The sequence below is a fragment of the Thunnus albacares genome, chromosome 21 (genome assembly GCF_914725855.1).
Source record: "Thunnus albacares chromosome 21, fThuAlb1.1, whole genome shotgun sequence".
Classification (NCBI taxonomy): Eukaryota; Metazoa; Chordata; class Actinopteri; order Scombriformes; family Scombridae; genus Thunnus; species Thunnus albacares.
This window is the reverse complement of record NC_058126.1, coordinates 17,955,994-17,966,007: the sequence shown is the minus strand read 5'-3', so window position 1 is coordinate 17,966,007 and position 10,014 is coordinate 17,955,994.

Here is a 10,014-nt window from a genome sequence, read left to right as displayed (position 1 = left end):
ATAAAAGCTATTTAACTGGAGTGCGGTCTGGAGCATGGCATGTATAGCCCACTGCAAAGTTTGACCGGCAATGACAAAGCTGTCAACAGAACAGGAAACATCCAATGCTTCACTACACAGACAATTAGTCTAAGCCTGTTACATACAAGCTGCACATATAGACATTGTAAAAGTCCTGCTGTTTCTCTTCCTATGACGGGAATTAACAAGGAAATCGGCAGCAGTAAACTGTTGACAATTATATAGATTATTATTATAAGAGCAAGCACAGACACCTTTGAAGCAATTACATGCAGAGCTAAATTGTTCTCTCTTGACTCTGCGTGAATGCCAACTAACAGGTCTATCTGTCATTTAGACACGTTGAAGTTTTCAGGACGTCATGCCAGAAATTAAAGTAAAACCTCAGTGATTTGCTGAAGTTGCTAAGGTAGCAATTGTAGGTTATATTTAGCTTTTCAAGAGATATATTGTATATGTGTCAGTTTCTAATTAAAGCCTTTCAAGACTTTTGTTTACCAGCCGTCGCCTCACACCTTGTATGCATTGGCCCACTTACATTCCTCAAAGTGAATTAGATTAGTTTCACTCCGTGCAGGATGGCAGAGTTACTCCCTGTCTTCTACCGTAACCTGAAAGTGTATCCATTCAGGAAACGCTTCACATCCTCTCTCTCCTTTCCCACAGATTCCTCCTGTTTTTGTTTTTTTTTAAAAGAATGCTTTAACAGATCCTCTATGTTTAAAACTACATTATCAGTTTTAGGACACATGAAGTTCTTCTGTATATTTTCTGTAAACTCTGCTTTTTACAGTTGCACTCCTCATTATCAGTCGACTGAAATCGAATGTAGGCTTCTCAGCCAATTCAGCTGTGGTCACTGGAGTCTCCCAAAAATAACTGAGTGCCCAAAATATAAAAGTACCTTGAATTTTGAAGTCACCCTCAAATTAATGACAACACCCTTAACTGTGCAGAGCATCCAGAGTCCAAGGCCCAGAAAGTTTCTGCAGCTGCACTCTGTGGCCCTATTGACCCAAAATAGACAGATTCATAGCGTGTTTAGTTCTGTATCATACCCACTGTTGTCTGCCACATGGAGTCCTTGTGACCAGGCCACAGAATCAAGATGAAAGCTTTACGGCTGCTAAGAGTTCCTAATAAAATTTCTTCGCTCAAACACACAAACAGTTCCACTGCGAGAGGCACAAATTCAGATGCACGGATGCATTGAAAATGTGCAATTAAAACACACATTGAAAGACCAGAGCACACATGTGCGGACATAGACTTGAATCAAATACCCAACACAAATCCATGCTTGAACATGATGTACTAGGCTGAGTGCTAAGACATGCTCAGTCACAAATCTATTCTCCCAAAAGTTTGTCTTCTTTTGAAACTCTCTCTACACACACAAAGCCTCCATTGAACTAGGAGCCAAAACTCTCTCCTGCCTGTGAAAAATTATACACGTTAAACAAATTGAATCTCTGCCTGTCCAAATCCAATTTGTTATCATGATGCCTTTATTTTCTTGTTTCTCTCAGGACATCGGGTGGCTTTGTTGGTGGCATAACTGATGTGATGCTAATTATGAGACTGACATATTTATACTTAAATCAGTTTGTACTCTTGCAATTTAAGAAGTGTCATGCCTTTTATGCCTTTAATAGCAGTTTTAATGTTCTTGCAGCACTAATTCTTCTTCTTCTGTGGTAAAGAACCCGTAAGAAAAGGCTTAGTCAGTGATAACAAGGCAAATATTCATCATTCATCTATAAGGGGACCAGTGTTTCTTTTTGGGACTTTTTGTTTCTCTAACTCAGGCAAAAATCAAACCAAACAGGAAGAAAGTATAAATCATGTGATTTGAGGCTGTGATCCACCGAGCTGTTTAATTTTTTTAACCCTTGGTTAGGAGGTGAAATGGAAACTCTGAAAGTTGCTGGAAACAAACAGCAGGACTTGTGTCAGTGTGGGGGCGGACTCGTAAAACACCTGTTTGCAGTATGGGGGCCTGAAAGCAGGAGTTGTTAATAGCCAGCCATAAATCGCTCACTCCTTACTCCATTGTTCTGTCACCAAGTTGCGGGCCTGCATTTCTTTGTGGGATTCATGAGGTAAAACTTTGTTGAAAGTATAATGCCCCCCCCCTTTTGGCACTTTGACATCAAACATCAAGCATCAAGCATCAATCACCAGGCACACCATGCACACCTTTGAAACTGGAAAACGAACTTCTGAGCTGTGACCCTACAAGAACATGCAAACCGCCTTTCAACTTCTTTGCAAGTAATTTGGTTCCCTTCACACAATCTATGTAAAAACATTTCATAAATTTGAATAAAAAATTGCTGTCTTCTTTTGAGGCACACGATTTGACTATACTGTAAATTAGTCACGGCCATTTAACAGACGCTTTTTGGTGGAATGCTGATATTGAGATTAATGTTTGCATACAAAAACACACTCATTTATCAGAATTTAGCTGCTGTTGACCTTTTGTGAGGGCCTGGAGAGCCAGCTGAGAGGGGTCTTTTTCCTAATTAGTCTTTTGACAACAAACACAAGTTGTTTTGGCCAAAGAAAGCATTGAATGTGCGTGAGGAGTGCATTCATGTCTGTGTACATTTCACCTGGACAGACTGAGTTAATCCCTTCCCCTTTTTATTTTTCCAGATAGACCTGTGGACGTCTCAGACACCTCATTGAGACAAACCACAAGTCTGACAAAGAAGGAGGCAGAGAAATTGCTGGGGGGGGTGGTTGAGCAGTCACCACAGACAAGCCTGGACGGGACAGGAGGGAGACCTCTGGCCATCCACCAGTCATCCCTCAGAGTCCCTTCAGAAGAGGGGATCAGCTCACTGTAACAAGCTACACAAAGACAACAGGAGGAGCAGGAGAAGGAGAGCTGAACACCTGAAATCAGATCTGCTGATCACTTGCCTTCAGTAAAGGTTCAACTCAGGGGTATTAAAGCAAAAATAGAGAGATACATTGTGTCTCTCATTTGAAATAGTTCTAAGTACTTTTTTGTAGCTAATATGCTAGATACATCACGTATACTTATGTTATTGTGCCATTTTTACTCAGTTTGCAAGTTTATTCAAATGCAAATTGATTTTATTAATTATAAAACAGATTTTAAAGGGCAAACCCTGATGAGTTTGAGCACAGTTTGAGTCCTGCTAAATTAGGAATGCTAACTATACTTCCTCTTTAAATGGTAGACAGAAGGAGTAAAACAGAAAAGGGCCACACCAGCTTTTCTACATTCTCTGTCTATATGTTGGGAGGCTCTAATAAAAAGCCACCATGTGCCAATTGAGCGCCTACAATTAACAGATTAGAGTGATAAAGAGGTTGCATGGCTGCGAGGCACGGGGCCGCCTCCCCAGGCCCTCAGGGCTCTACGATGGGCAGGAGCAGGAGGAGGAGGAGGAGGAGGGAGTGGGGGGGCTGAACCGCTGATGAAGGGCCCAGATAATCTCTTCCTCCCTCCTTCTCTCTCCCTCTCTCTCTCCCTTTCCCTCCTCCCCTCTCACTTCTCCTCCCCTCTCCCCACCCAATCCCTCGCACTCTGTGCCCTGGAGCACCTTTCGCAAATACCTGCTCAATATTCTAGTTGGGGGTGCAGCAGCAGCGGTGGTGGTGGTGGTGGTGGTGGTGGTGGGGCATGTGGTGTGTCTGCAGAGGGGAGATACAACACACAAAAAAGCTGCTTTAAACAAAAAGCGGAACATCTGCTAAAGTGATTGCGGGGTAAATATGTTTGACAATTATTGTTTACAGTGACAGTGGTAACAGTTTCAACACCCAAATCAAAACCCCACCATTTCTCTATTTGCAGTGAAACAGATGGGCCTACAGCGATCCATTAAGCTGTCAAAAGCTTCATTCTCAACTTACTTTTATGTCTTTGCTTCTTTGCAATGTGACTGAGGAGAGGCACTATTTGGGCAGGATGATTATTATCTACTTGCCCAGTATAGATCCGATACCAACCATTCATTGTGTATATAGTTTTTTCTTGTCTTACTCTTTCTGTACTTTCTTCTCCTGTTAGTGTTTACTGTTCAAGGAGAGCTGCTTGAGTCCACAGTTGTTTCTCCCTTCTCACATATTATTGCAGGGTAACACGTTTTTATGTTGTTCTTGAAAGAACCTGCAAAAGAGATAATGATTCTTCACTGGTTGTTGTTTTTGTTTGTTTGCTTCAACAGTGAAATCGAATACATTTGGAGCATTTTTGTTATTTACGTAAGTGAGATTATTCAACAATACAAATTATTAACAACTTGCCCTTTTTATCACGCTGTCTGTATTCTCACGCTACCTTGTGGGAGATCAACACAAGCCGTTATGAGCCAGCATGCAAAGTGTGAACTTTGAATACCATGATGTAAGGATCCTAATCAAATCCATTGGCAGTGGTTTTGAAACAGGGGGAGGAGCGACATGAGACCTTTTCCTCCATTTTTGTATCATTTTGCACAAAGCATATAGCATATATACCACAGCATCCAAACTAAAATACTTATGATGCTGTAGGAGGAGGAACAAAGTTCTTTTAGTTGCTTAGGACCATGATTTAGAAATGTGTGTGTATGTGTGTGTGCACGTCAGCATGCATGTGTCTGTCACTATCTGCCAGGGACTGAGAGTGTACGTCAACAAAGACTAAGGCGTTATCTACTGCTGCCCCTGTCACCATTTTTCCCCAGCACTGTACTGCTCTAAATACACTCAATCAAATAATGTGTTGGGAATAATTAACCCCAGAGCCCCCATTGGTTCTAATTGGCACCTATTAGAGGGCTGTATGATTCCTTGATAAACACTGAGGAGAGAGAGCGAATGGCAGCAGTGGTGGGTGGAGGTTTGATTGGTAAGCAAAGTGCGGGAGCGATGCATACCGGGGGTAACCAACATTTAATTATCAATGAGGTTTTCGCAACACTTTAGAGAGGCCCCGGGCATCGTTTCCTTCAGTAGTAGTAATGGGCTCTTTTTAATGGAACTTGTGTTAAACACGGTGCTGCCACTGCAAAGCTTTGGCGTTCAGCCCCAGCCCTTAGTTGTGGCTGCTTTAATTTAAGTGACTACTGAAAGAAGACGGAGCTCATTTGGGTTACACACTTTGAAAGTGTGCACCAGGGCCATGGAAGGAGATAAAGAGGATGCCAATAGTGAATCCACATAGGTTGCATTTACATTTTCTCATTTGCATCTGCTTTGCAACTTCTTCAGGACTAGGGTTAGGAAAATGATTCATTATTCAAGTTCCATCTAAGAGGTTCATAATAGTTTGGTAGTTAACTATACCTTTCCTTATATTGCACTGCTTTAAATGACTTGTGGTTGAATGTCACTCTAATGTCAAACTCCACCCGCTGTCACCACAGTCATTAATGTGGTCTCCCAGTAAGACCAGTGAGAACTTTATATGAAATTCCTTTTGATTTCTCCACCAAACAAAGTTTCCTCTATTCTATATTTGACCCATTCGTTTACCCTATGATGTCAAAAATACACTTCTTTTTCTTTGCTTTTGAACATGTGTTGTATAAACATTTTGGCAGGTCAGGAACCGGCTGTCATGAGGGCTCAACATGCGTGCCACATACTTGAACGTTACAGGTTCAAACAAATTAACCTCCTCTGTTATGGTTTATTTATCTCCCTTTTTTTTCTTCACATTCATCATTCACAATCTGAAGACAATCAAAGGATTTATTTTCTAATGAATGAGCGGCAACAAAATCAGGAAGTTGCAAAGGGCACAGGGCTGTTACTGTGCTAAACTTCAAATTTCAGATAGTCTTTTTTGTCAGCCTATGACAAATAATAGTGATTCAACCTATGAACACAGCGAATTGATTTGTTTATTGAAAAATCAACAGCAGTTTATTTGAAATAAATGAAAAGGATGAAAAAACATAAGAAGCCACAGTCTGAACTGAGTCAAGCTATTATACACGGAGTATACATAGAAAGTAAAGTAGTCAAAAGTGTCATCATTTATCACTTTAACTTGGTGGCAAAACCATATTTCTCTTACTTTAAGAAAGCTATAAATATATGTGATTCTGATTTTGGAAATGCGTACTGTAGGAGGGCTGAGGTACTGGCTTGGGATTTGGCCTTCATCCGAGGCCCGAGGCTTGATCCTCCTTTCCACTAGCACTAGCGTTGGGACCAAAGCTGGGGCAAAGGGGCTCGGGGCAGAGCCAAGCCCAAGTCTGACCCAGTTTTCGGGGGTTCCTGATAGCAGGCGGCTGGGAGTCTCAGGGTAACCCTCCATCAACACCAGCTCCTGTAATCTGGCCTAGCATGTGCCAATCAAGCCAAACACGATGACAAGCTCATGATGACATGGCCATCGTCCTCTCTCCTCTCCTTGCTGCCTGGACATCTCAAACGCAAGAAAACATCCCAGTGATTATGGCATTTCAGTGTCAACTGGCATGTTGAGTTTGGCCAGAACCTTGAGATTGACAATGGAGAGACAACATGTTTGTGAGGTTTGCAAAGTTTATTGGGAAAGGTTGAGGTTTTTGCCACACAAGTGTTCAGTAGGATTAGATAAAACTTGTTTGTCGAAGCAAACTATCAGATCACATTTACATCTATGAAGGTTCCAAAAACCATGAACCATGAAAAAAAAAAATACACTCAATTTTTCAGAGACATTTTTTTTTAAATATGAGTCATCTGTAAAACACACAAACTCACAACAAACTTCAACTAGATATAAATATTATTATTTTTAAAAAAAACAACAAAAAGTACACTTCTCATGAAGGAAGCCTCATTAGGGTGCACACATATTTTTTCCTCCATTTTGAAAATGGTCTTTTTCCATTTTCCAGCTGTCAGGAGGGAATCCTTTTTCTGGACACTCACATATATAAGACTACTGGAAAGAGAGAGAGAGAGAGAGAGAGAGAGAGAGAGAGAGAGAGAGAGAGAGAGAGCAGCACATCTGACAATCCACTGGCATGAAAGTGAGCCCCTCAAGCTAACAAATTCAGAGAGAAAATTACAGTTTTGCGCATTTGTGTCAATATGCATGTCAAAAGGTAATTGGGAAATTGTTCTGCAATGTCAAGTCCTGTTGGCAGTGTTTAGCCTGTGGTAAGATCAAAACCATTTCTTCACAGGCTCTGAGAGGCCAGACCAAGCTCTCTAACTCTCTCAACCATACAAGACTCTTCTTTAAGCTAATCATGTGGCTGTAAAGTTATCACATTATTATCAGCTGCTCGCAGAATCGACTGAAAATGACAGAAAAACTGAAGAAAAACAACATACAATTACAATTTTGGTTTTCATAAGATCAATTAACGGTAGTTTTAAACAAGCCACTTTACTGAAGACAAACATGGCACAAAATAGTTTCTTTGCTTCATGGGCATTTGTGTTTGAGTCAACAAGTCACCAGTCACAAGACAGGGAGATTATTAAGTTAGATCACTTATTTGTTTTAAGACTACAATAAGGCTTCATGATCAGCCATGTTTGTGTTGATTTTCCAAGTGATTTCAGGATTACAGTTGCATCCCATGTTTCCAGAGCACTGTGTTGTTATTGCATTAGCTGAGATATCAGCTATGAAACAGAACTTTCTGAGTAAGGATAATATTTTCTGTTGGAGATGGGGGGCTTTTAAGGTTTTTATGCATTTTTGGACTGTATCCTCCACTAACCATGACCAAAAGTTTTAACCCTAACCTTAGGCAAAGTAATTAATCTTTATTGCACCCAAAAGACTGAGCAAAATATAACCAGATAAGTTTCGTGTCATTTTTTTTTATACAAGAAATCGTAATATTGCCAAAACAAAGGACTGAGAACTGTTGTGGAAAATGATCTGAGTGTGTTTGCTTTAGTAGCATGTCCTACAACAACATGAATAACGTTGTACAACCTAATATTCAGGGTAATTTTTAGTCAATTTTATTCATTGATTTCATTTTTTTCAAAATATGGACTCCTTGTAAGTTTATGAAAAGGTTTCACCTGTACAGACAGATCAGCCAACCTTAAAGTGCTATTAAACTACCAAAAATTTGTTCCATTAGTTTTGCTTTCACTTGTAACAATAGTCTAAATGCTATTTCGAAAGAGTTTTCCACTCTGTTATGTGTGAAATTCTAGACTAAACAAAGAAACCTTGTAATTCTTTGTCATGGCAAAACGTAGATATTGAAAACAGGCGAAATCAGCTTGGCAGCAGAATTATCAATATGTTAGACAACTTTCAAAACCCCTCTTTCATTCAAGGAGTGATGTTGCAGGTAACACTATTTTTTATTGAAGTCGGGGGAATTTTCTGGTCATAGTTTCAACTTGTGTAATGTCTCGAATTACACAAGTTGAAACTATGACCAGACCAGTTCAGTCCACACAGCCCCAGTTTTTCACACATATACAAATAACATAGATTTCTTTTGCCATACAAATATTATTATGGTCAGCCTCCACAACAGTATAGCTCCAAAGGTTCAGATATCATGTGCTCACAGGAGTGTGAGCTTTAAAGTGGCTCATGACCTTTGTCACATGTCAGAGACCCCCTTCTCCTTTCTCCATCTCTCACTGTCACTCTTTACTGTATACTGTTACAACCACAATGTCGATCAATAATGTGACAAAGATTTAAGCTGAAATGTCAATTCAATAAGTGAGAAATTAATAATTATGTTTATTCCATTTAACGTATTTATCTCTTATAGTGTCATGATGATGATGATGACACACCCACACGACAGAAGGCTAATTGGCAAGAATCCTTCAGACTTGAATTCACTTTATTCTGCATTTACAGTGAAGCGGACATTTGTTTTTGGCACTCTATGCTCATTTTTTATCAAAAAATTGCTTGCAATACCCAAAAAAACAACAGCCAAGTTGTTTCTGAAGTTTCCAAAAAATAAATAGTGGCATTTGTGGGAGTTAAGCACCAAACATCAGTCCTCTCTCCCTTTAGATCTTAAAATAAATATTGTAGTCAGTGCATTAAGAGTTTTTTCCCTGCTGGATGAAGTTAAAACTGGCTGACTTGAAGGCAGAAGCAAACCCATATGGACAGAATGAGCCCTATCACCGTAGAGTTTTAGGTCCCTATCAACCGGGAACGCTGCAGGGGGAGCAGGTCCATATTATGTGTCCCATTTGTCGATACATTTCAGCGATAAATTTGGAAAACAAACAGTTTTGGGGGCGGAACGAAAAATACACCTACTTGTCTTCAGATTCTGTGAACAACGGCGCTGACATGAATTTGGACGCAAAGTTCTTCACACTTCATAAAATGTGTTTGGTTATTGAGCTGCTGGATAAAAAAAAGTACATACCCAATAAAAAAGAGTCCAGAAGTAAAAACTTTATGGAAAAAAAGTGGTTGCCGTTATGACTGACAGCAGAACATTTATGGAGACTTTAAATGTGTCCTTCAGAGTATCTTCCAACTAAATACAACTAAATTTCAATCATGTTTCAAATGACTTCCTTTGTCTTATACATCATATAGTGTCAATATATTATTATAATATTATTATTCTCATCCTATTCTCCTTTCCTTCTATTTTTATGTATTTACGTTATATTATTATTATTATTATTATTATTATTATTATTATTATTATTATTATTATTATTATTATTATTATTATTATTATTTATAATAATATTAATTTATAGTAAATAGTATTATTTTCATGTTTTTTTTTTTTCGCTCCCAGAATGATAAACGCGTTTGGATATTGGACTGTAGGATAAATAAATAAATACCCCCAAAAATGTGCAGTAACCCTCAGAAAGAAAGAAACAGAGGAAGAGAGAGAGAGAGAGCGAGATAGAGAGAGAGAGAGAGAGAGAGAGAGAGAGAGAGAGAGAGAGAGAGAGAGGGAGGGAGAGAGGGAGAGAAAAAGAGAAAGAGAGAGAGTGAGAGGCGGGGGGTGTATACCAATCGTTAAAGGGCCAAGCCAGTGAGTTGATTAGGTT